Below are 22,076 nucleotides of genomic sequence, written 5' to 3'. Positions count from 1 at the left end.
TTTCAGGCAGTGAGTTCCAGACTCCAACCACCCTCTGGGTGAAAAAGTTCTTTCTCAAATCCCCTCTAAACCTCCCGCCCTTTACCTTGAATCTATGCCCCCTAGTTATTGACCCCTCTACTAAGGGAAAAAGCTCCTCAGCATCCATCCTATCTATGCCCCTCATGTGGAATACTAATTAAATTGGTTCGTGTTAAAAAGCGAGGGTGGAACATGGAAGAGTAAATAAATGCGAGGTGAGATTGTCTCTTTGGGAATTTTCTTGAGCGGAGACTGTTCAGGGACTGAGTGCTGTTTTGCTCCAGAGCGATGGATGATTGCGATTTTATCTGAGCAACATTTACTTCGATACCGACCCAGTACTTGTGGCCGAGTGGTTAAGGCGATGGTTTAGAAAAGCGATGGTTTAGAAATCCATTGGAGGGTTCTCCCCGCACAGGTTCGAATCCTGCCGAATAAGTTTCTAGCGTTTTTCATCCCATTTCATTTGTAAATGTAATCAAATCTCTGGAGAACTAATCCTGAATTAGGCGGAATTAAATCCCACAACCTTCAACACCTCGAGATTTTTCTCGTTTTCATTGATCTGCGAGTATTCACCAAATATACGGTCAGAAATAGAACAAAAATCAGGCAAATTAGCGACAGTGTTTCTCTCTGTCTGACATCACTCTATGTGTGTGTCTGTGTTGATGTGTATGTCTGTCTGTGTACATGTGTGGCATTCTTTTTCTGTCTGTCTGTGTCTGCCGATCACTCGGGTAACAAGCGGGGATACTTTCCTCAGCCTTCACCTTCTTCCTAAAATGTAGTTCCCCAGAATTGGACACAGTACTCCAGCTGAGGCCGAACTAGTGTTTTATTTAGGTTTCCCATAACTTCCTGGCTTGTGCACTCTGTGCCTCTATTTACAAACCCCAGGATCACATCTGCTTTATTAACTGCTTTGTTAACCTGTCCTGCCACCGAGGGAATCTCTGCTCTGCTCTACTCTGTGACAGGGTGGGGCTTCAAGCCCCGATTCTCACAGAGACAGTCCACAGGACTTAACAGCACCAGGATGGCCGAGTGGTTAAGGCGTTGGACTTAAAATCCAATGGGTTTATACCCGCGTGGGTTCGAACCCCACTCCTGGTAACTCGTTAATTTAAGACACATTTTCTTTCATCCTGCTCAGTGACACTCTTTGTCATTGGCTGAACCTCCATCAAACAAACAATGAGATTTTTATAGATACGGAAAGGTTTCATATGTAATTCCTAAAGTGCTATTGTGGCATCTGCTGAATCTGCATTTTTTTCTCACTGTCTCTCTCATTCTCAACTAAAAAGGAGAAGGAATCTTAAAATGTTTTTGTATCTTTCAGTCTCCACCGCTGTCTCACTATCTGCCTCTCTGTCTCCCTCTCATTCTCCAATTCCAATTCCAATTCCAATTCAAATGCTTTATTGGCATGAAAGTTTACAGAGAACCATATTGCCAAAGCTTACATATCAAGAAAGGTACAGTTTTCCAACATTCTGTAGGTGTCAGTCGATTTGACATTTGTTGGCTGCATACAATATTACTTTTAAACAATATTAATTTTAAACAGTCTTTGTATCTCATTGGGTACGTTCAATATTAATTTTAAACAGTCTTAATTTTTTTTTAAACAGTCCTCAGGTTGTGACATGTTGTTACATATTTGGCCCCAAGGTATGGTCTGTCTCCTTCTCCCAGGACTAATCTTAATTTTGACAGGTCATCCAATTCCTTGAAATCTGGGGTTGTTTGGCTTAGCTTGTTGAATAATATGTTTCTTGATGTGTTGAATTTTTCGCATTTTAGGAGGAAATGCATTTCTGTTTCAACCTCGCCGGCCAGACATTGATCGCTCTCTCTCTTTCTGTCTCTCTCTGTTACAAATTTGTCATACGCCTCCTTTTCTTTCTCTCACTCTGTCTGTCTCTCTGTATGTCTCTCTGTCGTTCTCTGTCTGTTTCTCTCTGTCTGTCTCTCTCTCTCTGTGTCTGTCTGTCTCTCCCTCTGTCTGTCTCTCTCTCTCTGTCTGTCTCACTCTCTCTCTGTCTCTGTCTTTCTCTCTCTCTGTCTGTCTCTCTTTGCCTGTCTGTGTCTGTCTGTCTCTCCCTCTGTCTGTCTCTCTCTCTGTCTGTCTCACTCTCTCTCTGTCTCTCTCTCTCTCTCTGTCTCTCTCTCTCTGTTTCTATTTCTGCCTGTCTCTCTCTCTCTTTCTCTTTGTCTTTCTCTCTCTGTCTGTCTCTCTGTCTCTCTCTCTGTCTGTCTCTCTCTCTCTCTGCCTCTTTCCGTGTCTCTGTCGCTCTTTGTTTCCCTCTCATTGCTCACTCCTCCCTCTGGGGCTGGTGAATGAGCCCAGGTCTGGCCACAGCGCCATTCTTGCTCTGAGCTTCTGCAGAGAACGCCCAGCAGTGACTTTGGTCAGTTTAGTGGAGTATCCCTGCCTGGTGAGCGGGGTTCTGCGCTGGGGCAAAATGCGTCTTTAAGACGTGAAATACTAATTAAATTGGTTCGTGTTAAAAAGCGAGGGAGGAACATGGAAGAGTAAATAAATGCGAGAGGAGATTGTCTCTTTGAGAATGTTCTTGAGCGGAGACTGTTCAGGGACTGAGTGCTGTTTTGCTCCAGAGTGATGGATGATTGCGATTTTATCTGAGCAACATTTAACGCATCACAGACCCAGTAGTCGTGGCCGAGTGGTTAAGGCGATGGACTAGATAATCCATTGGGGTCTCCCCGCGCAGGTTCGGAATCCTGCCGGCTACGTTTCCAGCGTTTTTCATCCCATTTCATTTCAAAATGTAACCAAATCCATGGAGAACTTATCCTGAGTTGGGCAGAATTAAATCCCACAACCTTCAACACCTCGAGATTTTTCTCGTTTTCATTGATCTGCGAGTATTCACCAAATTTATGGTCAGAAATAGAACAAAAATCAGACAAATTAGCGACAGTGTTTCTCTCTGTCTGTCTCTCTCGATGTCTAAGTCACTCTATGTATGTGTCTGTCTGTCTGTGTAGCTTTCTGTTTCTGTCTGTGTATGTCTGCCAGTCACTCGGGTAACAAGCGGGGATACTTTCCTCAGCCTTCACCTCCTCCCTAAAGTGTGGTTCCCCAGAATTGGAGACAATACTCCAGCTGGGGCCGAACTAGTGTTTTATATATGTTTCCCATAACTTCCCGGCTTGTGTACTCTGTGCCTCTATTTATAAAGCCCAGGATCACATCTGCTTCATTAACTGCTTTGTTAACCTGTCCTGCCATCGAAGAAATCTCTGCTCTGCTCAACTCTGTGGCAGGGTGGGGCTTGAAGACCTGATTCTCACAGAGACAGTCCACGCCCATTAACAGCCCCAGTATGGTCGAATTGTTAAGACCTTGGACTTAAAATCCAATGGGTTTATGCCCACTTGGGTTCGAACCCCACTCCTGGTTCTTCTTTAATTTAAGACCCATTTCCTTACATTTTGCTCAGTGACACTCGTTTGTCATCTGCTGAATCTCCATCAAACAAACAATGAGATTTTTATAGATACGGAAAGAAAGATTCCATATTTATATGTCATTCTTAGAGTGCTATTTTGGCATCTGCTGAATCTGCATCTTCGCTCACTCTCAACTAACAAAGAGAAGTAATCGTAAAATGTTTTTATATTTTTCAGTCTCCACCTCTGTCTCACTATCCATCTCTCTGTCTCCCTCTCATTCTCTCACTCTCTTTCTGTCTCTCTCTGTTACACATTTGTCATATGCCTCCTTTTTTTTCTCTCTCTCTCTCTCTCTGTCTCTCTCTCTCTCTGTCCTTCCCTTGTTGCTCACTCCTTCCTCTGGGGCTGGTAAATGAGCCCAGGTCTTTTCACAGCGCCATTCTTGCTCTGCGATTCTGCACAGTAACGCCATCCATCAGTTCCTCGTCAGATATAGTGAACAATCCCCAACTGCTACTCCCGAGGTCGGCTTTCAATTCCGCGATGGAGCGGAAGCATTTTTAAGATGTCAAACTGTATTTATATTTCCTGGTGTAGCTTTATGTTAAAAAGCTACAGTGATAAACAGGAGAGTAAATAAATGCGAGAGGAGATTGTCTCTTTGAGAATTTTCTTGAGCGGAGACTGTTCAGGGACTGAGTGCTGTTTTGCTGCAGAGCGAGGGATGATTGCGATTTTATCTGAGCAACATTTAAAATTTCACAGACTCAGTAGTCGTGGCTGAGTGGTTAAGACGATTGACTGGAAATCCATTGGGGTTTCCCCCGGCAGGTTCGAATCCTGCCGACTACGGTTCCAGCATTTTTCATTTCAAAATATAATCAAATCCCTGGGGAACTAATCCTGAGTTGGGCGGAATTAAATCCAACACTTCGAAGTTTTTCACTTTTTCATTGTGCAAGTATTCAAGAAATATACGGTCGGAAATAGAACAACAATCAGACAAATCAGGGTTTAAACTAATTTGGCAGGGGTCCATCCTTTCCTGATATGTATACCCTCGCATTTCTGGTGTCAGCCTTGTTAATCTTCTCTGTACCCTCTCTGTGTCTGTCTGTGTCTGTGTGTCCCTGTGTGTGTCTCTGTGTCTATATGTCTCTCTGTGTCTGTCTGTGTGTCTCTCTCTGCTCTGCTCAAATCTGTGGCAAGGTGGAGCTTGAAGGCTCGATTCTTTTAGAGACAGTCTACAAACCTCCCCAGCACCAGGATGGCCGAGTGGTTAAGGCGTTGGACTTAAGATCTAATGGGTTTATACCCGCGTGGGTTCGAACCTCCCTCCTGGTAACTCTTTAATTTAAGATCCATTTCCTTTCATCCTGCTCAGCAACACTCCCTTGTCAACAGCTGATTCTCCAACAAACAATGAGATGTTTATCGATGTGGAAAGAAAGATCTCATATGTAATTCTTCAAATCCTATTTTGGCGTCTGCTGAATCTGCATTTTTCTCTCTGTCTGTCTCTGTCTGTCCCTCTCTGTCTTTCTCTATCTCTCTGTCTGTCACTCTGTCTGTCTCTCTCTGTCTGTTTCTCTGTCTGTGTTTCTCTGTCTGTTTCTCTCTGACTGTCTCTCTCTGTGTCCCTGTCTCTCTTTCTCTGTTTCTCTCTCTGTCTCTGTCATTCTCATTTGTTCAGCTTTGTTCACAGCTCGATTCTTGCTCTGACCGACTTTGCACGTGTTAATTCCTCATTAGTATAATGGTGAGTATCCCTGCTTATTATTTCAATAAGACCGGGGTTCAATTCGCCGATGGGGCGGGCAATTTTTATCAACACCAATTTTAAACATTTATAAAGCTTCTTAAAATCATTCTCTTCAGAACAGAAAAAATCCACTTTTGGATTTGAGACTAGATTCTTGGTGCCCACCTGGTGTGGAGCTGTGAACCATTACGTTTCTCACTGGGCTGCATTTCAAAATTAAACAAACTCCCAGTCGGTTTAATCGTCAATTGCAAGGGTTAAAGTTCCATGGAATGTAACAGCTCGACATTTCAACTGATCTGCAAGAGCTGACGAAATCTACGACAAGAATCTCACTATCTGTCACTCTGTCTCCCTCTCATTCTCTCACTCTCTTTCTGTCTCTCTCTGTTACACATTTGTCATACGCCTCCATTTCTCTCTCTCTCTCTCTCTCTCTGTCCTTCTGTTGTTGATCACTCCTTCCTCTGGGGCTGGTGAATGAGCCCAGGTCTGTTCAGAGCGCCATTCTTGCTCTGCGATTCTGCACAGTAACGCCATCCATCAGTTCCTCATCAGATATAATGAACTATTCCTAACTGCTACTCCCGAGGTCGGCTTTCAATTCCACGATGGAGTGGAAGCATTTTTAAGATGTCAAACTGTATTTCTATTTCCTGGTGTAGCTTTATGTTAAAAAGCTACAGTGATAAAAGAAGAGTAAAAAACATGCGAGACGAGATTGTCTCTTGAAATTTCATGACACGAGACTGTTCAGGGACTGAGTGCTGTTTTGCTTCAGAGCGATGGATGATTGCAATTTTATCTGAGCAACATGTAAAGTGTTACAGACCTCGTAGTTGTGGCCGAGTGGTTAAGGCCATGGACAAGTAAATCCGTTGATGGTTCTTCTTAGTTACGTTCGAAACCTGCCGACTACGGTTCCAACACTACTCATTTCTTAATGTCACCAAATTCCAGGGGAACTAATCCTGAGTTGAGCGGAATTAAATCCAACACCTCGAAGTTTTTCACTTTTTCATGGTGCAAGTATGCACGAAATATACGGTCGCTAATAGAACAATAATCAGACAAATCAGGGTATAAACTAATTTGGCAGCGGTCCATACCTTCCTGATATATATACCCTCGCATTTCTGGTATCATCCTTGTAAATCCTCTCTGTGTCTGTGTGTCTCTGTGTCGGTCTGTGTGTCTCGCCATGTGTGTGTGTCCACCTGTGTGTCTCTCTGTGTTGGTCTGTGTGTGTCTCTCTGTGTCGGTCTGTGTTTCTCTCTGTGTCTGTGTGTCTGCCTGTGTGTCTCTCTGTGTGTCTGTGTGTTTATGTGTGTGTCGGTCTGTGTGTCTCTCTGTGTCGGTCTGTGTGTCTCTCTGTGTCTGTTTGTTTATGTGTGTGTCGGTCTGTGTGTCTCTCTCTGCTCTGCTCAACTCTGTGGCAGGTTGGTGCTTCAAGGCCCGATTCTCTCAGATTCTCGCAAATAATACCAGCACCAGGATGGCCGAGTGGTTAAGGCATTGGACTTAAAATCCATATGGGTTTATATCCACGTGGTTTCAAGCCCCACTACTGGTAACTCTTTAATTTAAGATCCATTTCCTTTCATCCTGCTCAGTGACACTCATTTGTCATCAGTTGATTCTCCAACAAACTATGAGATCTTCATAGATATGGAAAGAAAGATCTCATATGTAATTCTTCAAGTCCTGTTTTGGCATCTGCTGAATCTGCATTTTTCCCTCACTCTCTCTGTCACTCTCAACTAACAAAGAGAAGGGATCGTGAAATGTTTTTACATCTTTCAGTCCCCACCTCTCTCTGTCTCACTATCTGTGTCCCTCTCATTCTCTCACTCTCTTTTTCTCTCTCTCTCTGTTTCTCTCTGTCTCTCTCTCTGTCTGTCTCTCTCTTTGTCTATCTCTCACTGTATGGCTATCTGTCTGCTTCTTTCTGTCTCTCTCTCGCTGTATGGCTCTCTGTCTTTCTCTGTCTGTTTCTCTCTGTCTGTCTGTCTCTGTCTGTCTGTGTGTCTGTCTCTCTGTCTGTCTCTCTCTCTATCTCTCTCTGTATGGCTCTCTGTCGTTTTCTCTCTCTGTCTCTGTCTGTTTCTCTCTGTGTGTCTCTCTCTGTCTTTCTCTGATTGTCTCTCTGTCTGTCTCTCTTTGTCCCTGTCTTTCTCATTTGTCAAGTTCTGTTCACAGCTCGATTCTAGCAGCAGCCAGTATATCAGTTCCTCATTAGTATAGTGGTGAGTATCCCCGCCTGTCAAAGTGGAGACCGGGATTCAATTTCCTGATGGGGAGGGCGATTTCAACATCACAAATTTTAAACCTTTGGGCAACTCCTTAAAAACCTTCTTGGAAAAGTAAAACAGAAAAAAAGCCTACCAAAATAATTTTAAAAGATTTACTGGCATATGAAGAACTGTATAACAACTTCCTGCACCAGTTCCTCGTTAGTATAGAGCTCTCTCTCTCTCTCTGTTTCCCTCTCCCTTTTGTGTGGGGTGCGGAGGAGGGAGAGAGTGACAGAGAGAAAGAGATTAACAGGGTTACGGACAAAAAGCGGGGGGTGGGACTGAGCCCGACTGCTCTTTCACAGAGACAGCACAGGCACGGCGGGCCGAATGGCCTCCTTCTGTGCTGTGAGTTTCTATGAATCCATGGCACTCAGAAAAGCTTATTAAATATGTGACTTACACATAAACATAGAGAGCAGGCACACATGTCTGTGTGTGTGTGTGTTCGAGTCTTTGCCTCAAGCACTGTATAACTACTTCCTCTACCAGGTCCTTGATAGTATAGTGGTGAGGATTCAATTCCCCGACACGTTCTCTCTCTCTCTCTCTGTCTCATATTTAACTCTAATTCTTAAAGTGCTATTTTGGCATCTGCTGAATCTGCATTTTCTCAAGTGTCACTATTGAATAACAAGGAGAAAGAGAATTCGTACTCTACCCCTCTCTGTCACACTATCTGGTCTCTCTGTCTCCCTCTCATTCTCTCTCTTTGTCTCTCACTCTCTCTTTCTGTTTCTGTTACACATTTGTCATAAGCCTCCTTTTTTGTCTCTCTCTCTCTGTATCTATCATTGTCTCTCTCTTTATCTCTCTGAATATCTCTCTGTCTTTCTCTCTCTGTCTCTCGGTCTCACTATTTGTCCCTTTCTCTGTTTGTCCCGTCTCTCTTTCTCTCTCAGTCCAATTCTGTTCACAGCTCGATTCTTGCTCTGACAGATTTTGTATCCGTCAGTTCCTCGTTAGTATAGTGGTGAGTATCCCCGCCTGTCACGCCGGAGACCGGGGTTCAATTCCCCGACGGGGAGGAAGGTTTTATAATTCAAAATTTTAAACCTTTGGCCAACTCCTTAAAACCTCCTTGGGAAAGTAGAATAGAAAAAACATCAACTAAAATAATTTTAAAAGATTTACTGTCATAACAACTTCCTGCACCAGTTCGTCGTTAGCATAGAGCTCTCTCTCTCTGGTTTCCTCTCTGTCTCATTCACTGTTCCCCAGTCTCTGTCTCATTCACTGTTCCCCAGTCTCTCTCTCTGTTTCCGTCTCAGTCTCTCTCTGTGTGCCTCTCTCCGTGTCTCTTTCGCTCTTTGGTGCTCACTCCTCCCTCTGGGGCTGGTGAATGAGCCCAGGTCTGTTCACAGCGCCATTCTTGCTCTGAGCTTCTGCAGAGAACGCCCAGCAGTGACTTTCATCAATTCAGTGCACAATCGCCGCCTGTTGCACGGCTGACAGAGGTTCAATTCTGTGATGGGGAGAAATTAGTCTTTCCAGTGTAAAATAATTGTTATATTTCTTGGCGTAACTTAATGTTAAAAAGCGAGGGAGGAACATGGAAGAGTGAAACAATGCGAGGGGAGACTGTCTCTTTGGGAATTTTCTTGAGCGGAGACTGTTCAGGGACTGAGTGCTGTTTTGCTCCAGAGCGATGGATGATTGCTTTATCTAAGCAACATTTAACACTTCACAGACTCAGTAGTCATGGCCGAGTGGTTAAGGCGATGGAGTGGAAAGTCATTGGGGTTTCTCCGCGCAGGTTCGTATCCTGTCGACTATGGTTCCAGCATTTTTCATCCCATTTCAAAATGTAAACAAATCTCTGGAGAACTGATCCTCAGTTCGGCGGTTTTAAATCCCACAACGTTCAACACCTCGAGACTTTTCTCGTTTTCATTGATCTGCAAGTATTCACCAAATATACGGTCAGAAATAGAACAAAAATCAGACAAATTAGCGACAGTGTTTCTCTCTACCTGTCTGTCTCTCTCGATGTCTGAGTCACTCTATGTGTCTGTCTGTTTCTGTCTGTGTGTGTCTGCCGGTGACTCGGGTAACATGCGGGGATACTTTCCTCAGCCTTCACCTCCTTCCTAAAGTGCGGTTCCCCAGAATTGGACACAATACTCCAGCTGGGGCCGAACTAGTGTTTTATTTAGGTTTACCATAACTTCCTGGCTTGTGTACTCTGTGCCTCCATTTATAAACCCCAGGATCACATCTGCTTTATTAACTGCTTTGTTAACCTGTCCTGCCACCGAGGGAATCTCTGCTCTGCTGAACTCTGTGGCAGGGTGGGGCTTGAAGACCTGATTCTCACAGGAACAGTCCACACCCATTAACAGCCCCAGAATGGTCGAGTTGTTAAAACCTTGGACTTAAGATCCAATGGGTTTATGCCCACTTGGGTTCAAACCCCACTCCTGGTTCTTCTTTAATTTAAGACCCATTTCCTTACATTTTGCTCAGTGACACTCGTTTGTCATCTGCTGAATCTCCATCAAACAAACAATGAGATTTTTATAGATACGGAAAGAAAGATTTCATATTTATATGTAGTTCTTGAAGTGCTCTTTTGGCATCTGCGGAATCTGCACTTTCGCTCACTCTCTGTCTCTCTCAACTAACAAAGAGAAGGAATCGTAAAATGTTTTTATATCCTTCAGTCTCCACCTCTGTCTCTCTCTGTCACTCTCTGTCACTCTCTTTCTGTCTCTCTCTGTTACACATTTGTCATACGCCTCCTTTTTTGTCTCTCTGTCTACTTGTTTTTCTCTGTCTGTCTGTCTCTCTCTCTCACTGTCTTTCTGTTTCTCTCTGTCTTTCTCTCTCTGTCTATCTGTGTCTTGCTCTCTCTGTCTGGCTCTCTCATTGTCCTCTCTATCTTTGTGTCTCAGTCTTTCTGCCTGTGTGTGTCTCACTCTGTGCCTCTCTCTGTTTCTCTCTCTCTCTCCGTGTCTCTCTCGCTCTTTGTTTCCCTCTCCTTGCTCACTCCTCCCTCTGGGTCTGGTGAATGAGCCCAGGTCTGTTCACAGCGCCATTCTTGCTCTGCGCTTCTGCAGTGACTGCAAAGGAGTGTCTTCCGTCAGTTCCTCGTTAAATATAGTGAAGTATCCCCGCCTGTTACGTTGGAAGACGGGGTTACAATTCCCCGTCGGGAATTAAGCATTTCTAAAATCTGCAATGATGTATCCTGGTGCAGCTTCAAGTAAAAAAGCTGCAGTGAAAAATTGAAGAGTAAAAATTGCGAGAGGGGATTGTCTCTTTGAGAACTTTCTTCAACATAGACTGTTTCGGGGCGAAGTGCTGTTTCGCTCCAGAGCGATGGATGATTGCGATTTTATCTGAGCAACATTTAAAATCTCATAGACCCAGTAGTTGTGGCCGAGTGGTTAAGGCGATGGACTAGAAATCCATTGGGGTCTCCTGTCCAGGTTCGAATCCTGCCGACTACGATTGCAGCATTTTGCATCCCATTTCAAAATGAAACCAAATCCCTGGAGAACTGACCCTGAGTTAGGCGGAATTAAATCCCACATTTTTCGACTCCTCGAAGTTGTCACGTTTTCATTGTGCAAATATTCATGAAATATATGGTCGGAAATAGAACAACAATCAGGCAAATTAGCGACAGTGTTTCTGCCTGTATCTCTCGATGTCTAAGTCACTCTATATGTGTGTTTGTGTTGATGTGTATGTGTGGCTTTCTGTTTCTGTCTGTGTGTGTCTGCCGATCACTCAGGTAACAAGCGGGGATACTTTCCTCAGCCTTCGCATCTTCCTAAAGTGTGGTTCCCAGAATTGGACACAATACTCCAGCTGAGGCCGAACAAGTGTTTTATTTAGGTTTCCTGTAACTTCCTGGCTTGTGCACTCTGCCTCCATTTACAAACCCCAGGATCCCATTTGCTTTTTTAACTGCTTTGTTAACCTGTCCTGCCACCGAGGAAATCTCTGCTTTACTCAACTCTATGACAGGGTGGCGCTTCAAGCCGTGATTCTCACAGAAACAGCCCACAGGAGCTAACAGCACCAGGATGGCTGAGTGGTTAAGGCGTTGGCCTTAAGATCCAATGGGTTTATACCCGCGTGGGTTCGAACCCCACTCCTGGTAACTCTTTAATTTAAGACACATTTCCTTTCATCCTGCTCAGTGACATTCTTTGTCATCAGCTGAACCTCCATCAAACAAACAATGAGATTTTTAAAAATACAGAAAGATTTCATATGTAATTCCTCAAGTCCTATTTTTCATCTGCTGAATCTGCATTTTTCTCTCACTCTCTCTGTCACTCTCAGCTAACAAGGAGAAGGAATCTTAAAGTGTTTTTATATCTTTCAGTCTCCACCTCTGTCTCACTATCTGCCTCTCTGTCTCCCTCTCATTCTCTCACTCTCTTTCTGTCTCTCTCTGTTACACATTTGTCATACGCCTCCTTTTCTGTCTCTCACTCTGTATTTCTCTGTCTGTCTCTCTCTCTATCTGTCTCTCTCTCTCTGTTTGTGTCTGTCTGTCTCTGTCTGTCTCTGTGTGTCTGTCTCTCTCTGTCTCTCTGTCTGTCTCTCTCTCTGTCTCTCTCTCTCTCTGTCTCTCTCTCTCTGTTTCTCTCTCTCTCTCTCTGTCTGTCTGTTTCTATCTCTCTCTCTGTTTCTCTGTGTCTGTCTCTCTCTCTGCCTGTTTCTCTCTGTCTTTCTCTCTCTGTGTTTCTCTCTCTGTCTGTCTCTCTGTCTATCTCTCTCTGTCTCTCTCTGTCTCTCTCTCTCTGTCTGTCTCTCTGTCTGTCTCTCTCGCTCTGTTTCTACCTCTGCCTGTCTCTCTCTCTTTTTCTCTCTGTCTTTCTCTCTCTGTCTGTCTCTCTGCCTCTCTCTCTGCCTGTCTCTCTCTCTCTGTCTCTCTCTCTCTGTCGCTCTGTCGCTCACTGCCTTTCTCATTTGTCCAGCTCTGTTAACAGCTAGATCCTTGCTCTGACAGACTGTGCATGTGTCAGTTCCTGGTTAGTATAGTGCTAAGTCTATCACCGGGGTTCAATTCCCCGATGGAGAGGACAAATTTTTACCTTTGGGCAACCACTTAAAATCCTGCTTGGAAAAGTAGCACAGAAAAAAATCAGCTAAAATAATTTTGAAAGATTTACTGGCATACAAAAAACTGTATAACAACTTCCTGCACCAGTTCCTCATTAGTATAGAGCTCCCTCTCTCTCTCTCTGTTTCCCTCTCCCTTTTGTGTGGGGTGCTGAGGAGCGAGAGAGTGACAGAGAGATAGAGATTAACAGGGTTACGGACTGTCTGTCTGTCTCTCTCTCTGTCTCTCGCTGTTTGTTTCCCTCTCCTTGCTCACTCCTCCCTCTGGGTCTGATGAATGAGCCCAGGTCTGTCCACAGCGCCATTCCTGCTCTGCGCTTCTGCAGTGAACGCCCAGCAGTGACTTTGGTCAGTTTAGTGGAGTATCCCCACCTGGTGAGCGGGGTTCTGCGATGGGGCGAAATGCGTCTTTCAGATGTGAAATAGTAATTAAATTGGTTCGTGTTAAAAAGCGAGGAAGGAACATGGAAGAGTGAAACAATGCGAGGGGAGATTGGCTCTTTGAGAATGTTCTTGAGCGGAGACTGTTCAGGGACTGAGTGCTGTTTTGCTCCAGAGCGAGGGATGATTGCGTTTTTATCTGAGCAACATTTAGCTTTTCACAAACCCAGTAGTCGTGGCAGAGTGGTTAAGGCGATGAACTCGATAGCTGTTGAGTGTTGGCCTGCTCAAGTTCAAATCCTGCCGACTATAGTTCCGGCATATTTCATTTCAAAATGTAATCAAATCCATGGACAACTAATCCTGAGTTAACGGGAAATAAATCCACCACTCTGAGATTTTTCTCGTTTTCATTAATCTGCAAGTGATCACGAAATTTACGGTCAGAAATAGAACAAAAATCAGACAAATTAGCGACCGTGTTTCTCTCTGTCTGTCTCTCTCGATGTCTAAGTCACTCTATGTGTGTGTCCGTGTTGATGTGTGTGTCTGTTTGTGTACATGTGTGGCTTTCTGCCGGTCACTCGGGTAACAAGCAGGGATACTTTCCTCAGCCTTCACCTCCTTCCTGAAGTGTGGTTCCCCAGAATTGGAGAAAATACTCCAGCTGGGGTCGAACCAGTGGTTTATTTAGGTTTGGCATAACTTCCTGGCTTGTGTACTCTGTGTCTCCATTTGTAAAGCCCAGGATCACATCTGCTTTATTAACTGCTTTGTTAACCTGTCCTGCCACCGAGGAAATCTCTGCTCTGCTCAACTCTGTGGCAGGGTGGGGCTTGAAGCCCCGATTCTCACAGAGACAATCCACACGCATTGACAGCATCAGAATGACCGAGTGGTTAAGGTGTTGGCCTTAAGATTCCAATGGGTTTATACCTACGTTGGTTCGAACCCCACGCCAGGTAACTCTTTAATTTGAGACGCATTTCCTTTCATCCTGTTCAGTGTCACTCGTTTGTCATCTGCTGAATCTCCATCAAACAAACAATGAGATGTTTATAGATGCGGAAAGAAAGATTTCATATTTATATGTCATTCTTAGAGTACTATTTTGGCATCTGCTGAATCTGCATTTTCGCTCACTCTCAACTAACAAAGAGAAGTAATCGTAAAATGTGTTTATATTTTTCAGTCTCCACCTCTGTCTCACTATCTGTCTCTCTGTCCCCCTCTCATTCTCTCACTCCCTTTCTGTCTCTCTCTGTTACACATTAGTCATACGCCTGCTTTTTCATCTCTGTCTCTCTCTTTCTCTGTGTCTCTCTCTGTCCTTCTCTTGTTGATCACTCCTTCCTCTGGGTCTGGAGAATGAGCCCAGGTCTGTTCACAGTGCCATTCTTGCTCTGCAATTCTGCACAGTAATGCCATCCATCAGTTCCTCATCAGATATAGTGAACTATCCCCAACTGCTACTCCCGAGGTCGGCTTTCAATTCCGCGATGGAGTGGAAACATTTTTAAGATGTCAAACTGCATTTATATTTCCTGGTGTAGCTTTATGTTAAAAAGCTACAGTGATAAACAGAAGGGTAAAAAAATGCGAGAGGAGATTGTCTCTTGAAATTTCATGACAGGAGACTGTTCAGGGACTGAGTGCTGTTTTGCTCCAGAGCGATGGATGATTGCGATTTTATCTGGGCAACATTGAACCCTTCACAGACCCAGTAGTCGTGGCCGAGTGGTTAAGGCGATGGGCTAGAAATCCGTTGGGGACTCCCCGCGCAGGTTCGAATCCTGCCGGTTCCAATTCCAGCATTTTTCGTCTCTTAATGTAACCAAATCCGTGGGGAACTAATCCTGAGGTGGGCGGAATTAAATGCAACACCTCGAAGTTTTTCACTTTTTCATCGTGCAAGTATGCATGAAATGTACGGTCGGAAATAGAACAATAATCAGACAAATGAGGGTTTAATCTAATTTGGCAGGGGTCCATCCTTTCCTGATAAGTATATCCTCGCCTTTCTGGTATCATCCTTGTACAACTTCTCTGTACCCTCTCTGTGTCTATCTGTGTCTGTGTCTGTGTGTCTGTCTGTGTCTGTGTGTCTCTGTGTGTGTCTCTGTGTCGGTCTGTTTGTCTCGCTGTGTGTATGTGTCTGCCTGTGTGTCTCTCTGTGTCGGTCTTTGTGTGTCTGTGAGTCTCTCTGTGTAGGTCTATGTGTCTCTGTGTGTCTCTCTGTGTCGGTCTGTGTGTCTCTCTGTGTCTGTGCATTTATGTGTGTGTCGGTCTGTGTGTCTCTCTGTGTTGGTCTGTGTGTCTCTCTCTGCTCTGCTCAACTCTGTGGCAAGGTGGGGCTTGAAGGCCCGATTCTCACAGAGGCAGTTCACACACCATGGCAGCACCAGGATGGCCGAGTGGTTAAGGCGTTGGACTTAAGATCCAATGGGTTTATACCCGCTTGGTTTCGAACGCCACTCCTGATAACTCTTTAATTTAAGATCCATTTCCTTTCATCCTGCTCAGCAACACTCGTTTGTCATCAGCTGATTCTCTGACAAACAATGAGATGTTTATAGATATGGAAAGAAAGATCTCATATGTAATTCTTGAAGTGCTATTTTGGCACCTGCTGAATCTGCCCTTTTCTCTCACTCCCTGTCACTCTCAACTAACAAAGAGAAGGGATGTTTTACATCTTTCAGTCTCCACCTCTCTCTGTCTCACTAGCTCTGTCCCTCTCATTCTTTCACTCTCTCTGTCTCTTTCAGTCTCTCTGTTGCACATTTGTCATACACCTCATTTTTTGTCTCTCTACTTGTCTGCTTCTCTGTTTGTCTCTCTCTGTCTCTGTCTTTCTCTCTCTTTCTCTCTGTCTCTCTCTCTCTCTCTCATTCTCATTCACTCTCTCTTTGTCCCTGTCTCTCTCTCTGTCTGTCTCTCTCTCTCTGTCTCTCTCTCTCTGTCTCTCTCTCTCTGTCTGTCTCTGTCTCTGTCTCTCTCTCTCTCTCTCTGTCTCTCTCTCTCTGTCTCTCTCACTCTGTCTCTCTCTCTCTCTCTCTCTGTCTCTCTCTCTCTCTGTCGCTCTGTCGCTCTCTGCCTTTCTCATTTGTCCAGTTCTGTTCACAACTCGATCCTTTCTCTGACAGACTGTGCACGTGTCAGTTCCTCGTTAGTATAGTGCTAAGTCTGTCACCGGGCTTCAATTCCCCGATGGAGAGGACACATTTTTAACCTTTGGGCAACCCCTTAAAATCCTGCTTGGAAAAGTAGAACAGAAAAAAATCAACTAAAATAATTTTGAAAGATTTACTGGCATACAAAAAACTGTATAACAACTTCCTGCACCAATTCCTCGTTTGTATAGAGCTCTCTCTCTCTCTCTGTTTCCCTCCCCCTTTTGTGTGGGGCGCGGAGGAGGGAGAGAGTGACAGAGAGAAAGAGATTAACAGGGTTACGGACTGTCTGTCTGTCTCTCTCTCTCTCTCTCTCTCAGTCTCTCTCTCACTCTTTGTTCCCCGCTCCTTGCTCACTCCTCCCTCTGGGTCTGGTGATTGAGCCCAGGTCTGTTCACAGCGCCATTCTTGCTCTGAGCTTCTGCAGTGAACGCCCAGCAGTGACTTTGGTCAGTTTAGTGGAATAACCCTGCCTGGTGAGCGGGATCCTGCGATGGGGCGAAATGCGTCTATAAGATGTGAAATAGTACTTAAATTGGTTCGTGTTAAAAAGCGAGGGAGGAACATGGAAGAGTGAAACAATGCGAGGGGAGATTGTCTCTTTGAGAATTTTCTTGAGCGGAGACTGTTCAGGGACCGAGTGCTGTTTTGCTCCAGAGCGATGGATGATTGCGATTTTATCTGAGCAACATTTACTTCTGCACCGACCCAGTACTCGTGGCCGAGTGGTTAAAGCGATGGTTTAAAAATCCATTGGGGTTTCCCCTCGCAGGTTCGAATCCTGCCAACTATGGTTCCAGCATATTTCATTTCAAAATTCAAAATGTAACCAAATCCATGGACAGCTAATCCTGAGTTAGTTGGAATTAAATCCCTCAATTTTCGACACCTTGAGATTTTTCTCGTTTTCATTAATCTGCAAGTGTTCACGAAATTTACGGTCAGAAATAGAACAAAAATCAGACAAATTAGCGACCGTGTTTCTCTCTGCCTGTCTGTCTCTCTCGATGTCTAAGTCACTCTATGTGTGTGTGTGTTTGATGTGTGTGTCTGTTTGTGTGCGTCTGCCGGTCACTCGGGTAACAAGCGGGGATACTTTCCTCAGCCTTCACCTCCCTTCCTGAAGTGTGGTTCCCCAGAATTGGAGAAAATACTCCAGCTGGGGCCGAACCAGTGGTTTATTTAGGTTTCCCATAACTTCCTGACTTGTGTACTCTGTGCCTCCATTTATAAAGCCCAGGATCACATCTGCTTTATTAACTGCTTTGTTACCCTGTCCTGCCACCGAGGAAATCTCTGCTCTGCGCAACTCTGTGGCCGGGTGGGGCTTGAAGCCCCGATTCTCACAGAGACAGTCCACACCCACTGACAGCACCAGAATGGCTGCGTGGTTAAGGTGTTAAACTTATATGATCCCATGGGTTTATACCCATGTTGGTTCAAACCCCACTCCAGGTAATTCTTCAATTTAAGACCCATTTCCTTTCATCCTGTTCAGTGACACTCGTTTGTCATCTGCGGAATCTCCATCAAACAAACAATGGCATTTTTATAGATACGGAAAGAAAGATTCCATATTTATATATCATTCTTAGAGTGCTATTTTGGCATCTGCTGAATCTGCATTTTTGCTCACTCTCAACTAACAAAGAGAAGTAATCATAAAATGTTTTTATATCTTTCAGTCTCGACCTCTGTCTCACTATCTGTCCCTCTGTCTCCCTCTCATTCTCTCACTCTCTTTCTGTCTCTCCCTTTTACATATTTTTCATACGCCTACTTTTATCTCTCTCTCTCTCTCTCTCTCTCTCTCTCTCTCGCTCTCTCTCTCTCTGTCCTTCCCTTGTTGCTCATTCCTCCCTCTGGGGCTGGTGAATGAGCCCAGGTCTGTTCACAGCGCCATTCTTGCTCTGCGATGCTGCACAGTAACGCCATCCATCAGTTCCTCGTCAGATATAGTGAACTATTCCCAACTGCTACTCCCGAGGTCGGCTTTCAATTCCGCGATGGAGTGGAAGCATTTTTAAGATGTCAAACTGTATTTATAGTTCCTGGTGTAGCTTTATGTTAAAAAGCTACAGTGATAAACAGAACAGTAAAAAAATGCGAGAGGAGATTGTCTCTTGAAAGTTCATGACACGGGACTGTTCAGGGACTGAATGCTGTTTTGCTCCAGAGCGATGGAGGATGGTGATTTTATCTGAGCAACATTTGAGCCTTCACTGACCCAGTAGTCGTGGCCGAGTGGTTAAGGCGATGGACTAGAAATCCATTGGGGTTTACCCGCGCAAGTTCGAATCCTGCCGACTACGATTCCAGCATTTTTTGTTTCATTTCAAAATGTAACCAAATCCCTGGGGAACTAATCCTGAGGTGGGTGGAATTAAATCCCAAACCTTCCAACACCTCGAAGTTTTTCACTTTTTCATTGTGCAACTATGCATGAAATATACGGTCGGAAATAGAACAATAATCAGACAAATCAGGGTTTAAACTAAGTTGGCAGGGGTCCATCTTTCCTGATATTTATACCCTCGCATTTCTGGTAACATCCTTGTAAATCTTCTCTGTACCCTCTCTGTGTCTGTGTGTCTCTCTGTGTCTGTGTGTGTCTCTCTGTGTCTGTGTGTCTCTCTGTGTGTCTCTCTGTGTCGGTCTGTGTCTGTGTGTTTATGTGGGTGTCGGTCTGCGTGTCTCTCTGTGTTGGTCTGTGTGTCTCTCTCTGCTCTGCTCAACTCTGTGGCAAGGTGGGGCTTGAAGGCCCGATTCTCTCCAAGACAGCCTAAAAACCATCCTAACACCATGATGGCCGAGTGGTTACGGCATTGAACTTAAAATCCTAATGGATTATACTCACGGGGGTTTGAACCCCACTCCTAGTAAATCATTAACTTAAGATCCATTTCCTTTCATCCTGCTCAGTGACACTCGTTTGTCATCAGCTGATTCTCCAACGAACAATGAGATGTTTATAGATATGGAAAGAAAAATCTCTTATGTAATTCTTCAAGTCCTATTTTGTCATCTGCTGAATCTGCATTTTTCTCTCACTCTCACTGTCACTCTCAACTAAAGTGTGGAGATGCCGGTGTTGGACTGGGGTGGACAAATGTAAGAAATCACACAACACCAGGTTGGACTATAACCTGGTGTTGTGTGATTTCTTACAACTCTCAACTAACAAAGGGAAGAGATCGTGAAATGCTGTTACATCTTTCAGTCTCCACATCTCTCTGTCTCACTATCTGTTTCCATCTCATTCTCTCACTCTCTTTTTCTCTATCTCTGTCTCTCTCTCTCTGTCTCTCTCTGTCTGTCTCTCTGTCTGTCTCTCATTGTCTATCTCTCTCTGTATGGCTATCTGTCTGTTTCTCTCTGTCTCTCTCTCTCTCTCTCTGTATGGCTCTCTGTCTTTCTCTGTCTGTTTCTCTCTGTCTGTCTCTGTCTGTTTCTCTCCGTCTGTCTGTCTCTGTCTGTCTCTCTGTGCGTCTGTCTCTCTGTCTGTCTCTGTCTGTCTCTGACTGTCTCTCTCTTTGTCTCTGTCTCTCGTTCTCATTTGTCAAGTTCTGTTCACAGCTCGATTCTAGCAGCGGTCAGAATGTCAGTTCCTCGTTAGTATAGTGGTGAATAGCCCTGCCGATCACGCGGGCGACCGGGGTTCAATTCCCTGAGGGGGAGGATGATTTTAACATTACAAATTTTAAACCTTTGGGCAACTCCTTAAAAACCTCCTTTGAAAAGTAAAACAGAAATAAAGCCTACTAAAATAATTTAAAAAGATTTACTGCCATATGAAGAACTGTATAACAACTTCCTGCACCAGTTTCTCGTTAGTATAGAGCTCTCTCTATTTCCCTCTCCCTTTTGTGTGGGGCGCGGAGGAGGGAGAGAGTGACAGAGAGAAAGAGATTAACAGGGTTACGGACAAAAAGCGGGGGGTGGGACTGAGCACGACTGCTCTTTCAAAGAGACAGCACAGGCACGGCGGGCCGAATGGCCTCCTTCTGTGCTGTAAGTGTCTATGAGTCCATGAAACTCAAAAAAGCTTATTAAATATGTGACTTACACATAAACATAGAGAGCAGGCACACATGTCTGTGTGTGTGTGTTCGAGTCTTTGTCTCAAACACTGCATAACTACTTCCTCTACCAGGTCCCTGATAGTATAGTGGTGAGGATTCAATTCCCCGACAGGTTCTCTCTGTCTCCATCTCTCTAACTATCTCTCTCTCTCTCTGTCTCCCTCTCTCTGTCTCTCTCTCTCTCTCTCTCTGTGTCTCTCTCTCTCTCTCTCTGTGTCTCTCTCTGTCTCTCTCCGTGTCTCTCTCAATCTTTGTTTCCCTCTCCTTGCTCACTCCTCCCTCTGGGTCTGGTGAATGAGCCCAGGTCTGTTCACAGCGCCATTCTTGCTCTGCGCTTCTGCAGAGAACGCCCAGCAGTGACTTTGGTCAGCTTAGTGTCGTATCCCCGCCTGGTGAGCGGGGTTCTGCGATGGGGCGAAATGCGACTTTAAGATGTGAAATATTATTTAAATTGGTTCGTGTTAAAAAGCGAGGGAGGAACATGGAAGAGTAAATAAATGCGAGAGGAGATTGTCTCTCTGAGAATTTTCTTGAGCGGAGACTGTTCAGGGACTGAGTGCTGTTTTGCTCCAGAGCGATGGATGATTGCGATTTTATCTGAGCAACACTTAAAGCCTCACAGACCCAGTAGTCGTGGCCGAGTGGTTAAGGGTCTCCCCGTGCAGGTTCGAATCCTGCCGACTACGGTTCCAGCTTATTTTCATTTCAAAATGGAACCAAATCCCTGGAGAACTAATCCTGAATGAGGTGATATTAAATCCCACAACTTTCAACACCTCGAGGATTTTTCTCGTTTTCATTGATCTGCATGTCTTTACCAAATATACGGTCAGAAGTAGAACAAAAATCAGACAAATTACCGACAGTGCTTCTCTCTACCTGTCTGTCTCGTTCTATGTGTATGTCTGTCCGTCACTCGGGTAACAAGCGGGGATACTTTCACAGAATCACACAGTACAGATAGAGGCCATTTACGGCTCATCGAGCCTGCACCGACACATATCCCCACGTATTTAATCCCCCTAACACGAAAATTCAATTTACCATAGCCAGTCAATCTATACCCACACAAATTTGGACTGTGGGAGGAAACCGGAGTATTCGTAAAAAACCCACGCAAACACAGGGAGAATGTGCAAACTCCACACAGACATTCACCCGAGGCCAGATTCGAACCCGAGTCGCTGGCGCTGTGAGGCAGCAACGCTAACCACTATACCACCGTGCTGATTTCCTCAACCTTCACCTCCATTCCTAAAGTGTGGTTTCCCAGAATTGGACACAATACTCCAGCTGGGGCCGAACTAGTGTTTTATTTAGGTTTGGCATAACTTCCTGGCTTGTGTACTCTGTGCCTCCATTTATAAACCCCAGGATCACATCTGCTTCATTAACTGCTTTGTTAACCTGTCCTGCCACCGAGGGAATCTCTGCTCTGCTCAACTCTGTGGCAGGGTGGAGCTTGAAACCCCGATTCTCATAGAACTTGTCCAAGCGCATTGACAGCGCCAGGAAAATCCAATGGGTTTATACCCACGTTGATTCGCACCTCACCCCAGGTAGCTCTATCATTGTCCCTCTCTTTCTCTCTCTGTCTCACTATTTGTCCCTTTCTCTGTTCGTCCCGTCTCTCTTTCTCACTCAGCCCAGTACTGTTCACAGCTCGATTCTTGCTCTCATAGATTTTATTTTTGTCAGTTCCTCGTTAGTATAGTGGTGAGTATCCCCGCCTGTCACGCGGGAGACAGGGGTTCAATTCCCCGACGAGGAGGAAGAATTTATAATGCAAAATTTTAAACCTTTGGCCAACTCCTTAAAACCTCCTTGGGAAAGTAGAATAGAAAAAACATCAACT

At 44.7% G+C, this 22,076-nt stretch overlaps 6 non-coding genes across 6 annotated transcripts; all 6 read left to right on the top strand.

Moving 5' to 3' along the window:
- Positions 1 to 1,054: 1,054 nt before the first annotated feature.
- Positions 1,055 to 1,137, top strand: trnal-uaa (transfer RNA leucine (anticodon UAA)). The gene has a single exon. It is a non-coding gene; the product is annotated as a tRNA-Leu (tRNA).
- Positions 1,138 to 4,217: 3,080 nt separating this feature from the next.
- Positions 4,218 to 4,299, top strand: trnas-gga (transfer RNA serine (anticodon GGA)). Its single transcript has one exon. It is a non-coding gene; the product is annotated as a tRNA-Ser (tRNA).
- Positions 4,300 to 4,708: 409 nt separating this feature from the next.
- On the top strand, positions 4,709 to 4,791 carry trnal-uaa (transfer RNA leucine (anticodon UAA)). Its single transcript has one exon. It is a non-coding gene; the product is annotated as a tRNA-Leu (tRNA).
- Positions 4,792 to 11,531: 6,740 nt separating this feature from the next.
- trnal-uaa (transfer RNA leucine (anticodon UAA)) lies at positions 11,532 to 11,614 on the top strand. Its single transcript has one exon. It is a non-coding gene; the product is annotated as a tRNA-Leu (tRNA).
- Positions 11,615 to 15,366: 3,752 nt separating this feature from the next.
- Positions 15,367 to 15,449, top strand: trnal-uaa (transfer RNA leucine (anticodon UAA)). Its single transcript has one exon. It is a non-coding gene; the product is annotated as a tRNA-Leu (tRNA).
- A 2,920-nt stretch (positions 15,450 to 18,369) lies between these two features.
- Positions 18,370 to 18,451, top strand: trnas-aga (transfer RNA serine (anticodon AGA)). Its single transcript has one exon. It is a non-coding gene; the product is annotated as a tRNA-Ser (tRNA).
- The last annotated feature ends 3,625 nt before the right edge of the window (positions 18,452 to 22,076 follow it).

The sequence above is a fragment of the Somniosus microcephalus genome, chromosome 4, assembly GCF_052327205.1.
Source record: "Somniosus microcephalus isolate GS21.2 chromosome 4, FLI_Smic_1.0, whole genome shotgun sequence".
Taxonomy (NCBI): domain Eukaryota; kingdom Metazoa; phylum Chordata; class Chondrichthyes; order Squaliformes; family Somniosidae; genus Somniosus; species Somniosus microcephalus.
The sequence above is the reverse complement of the archived record's forward strand: the minus strand, read 5'-3'. Positions and strand labels throughout refer to the sequence as shown.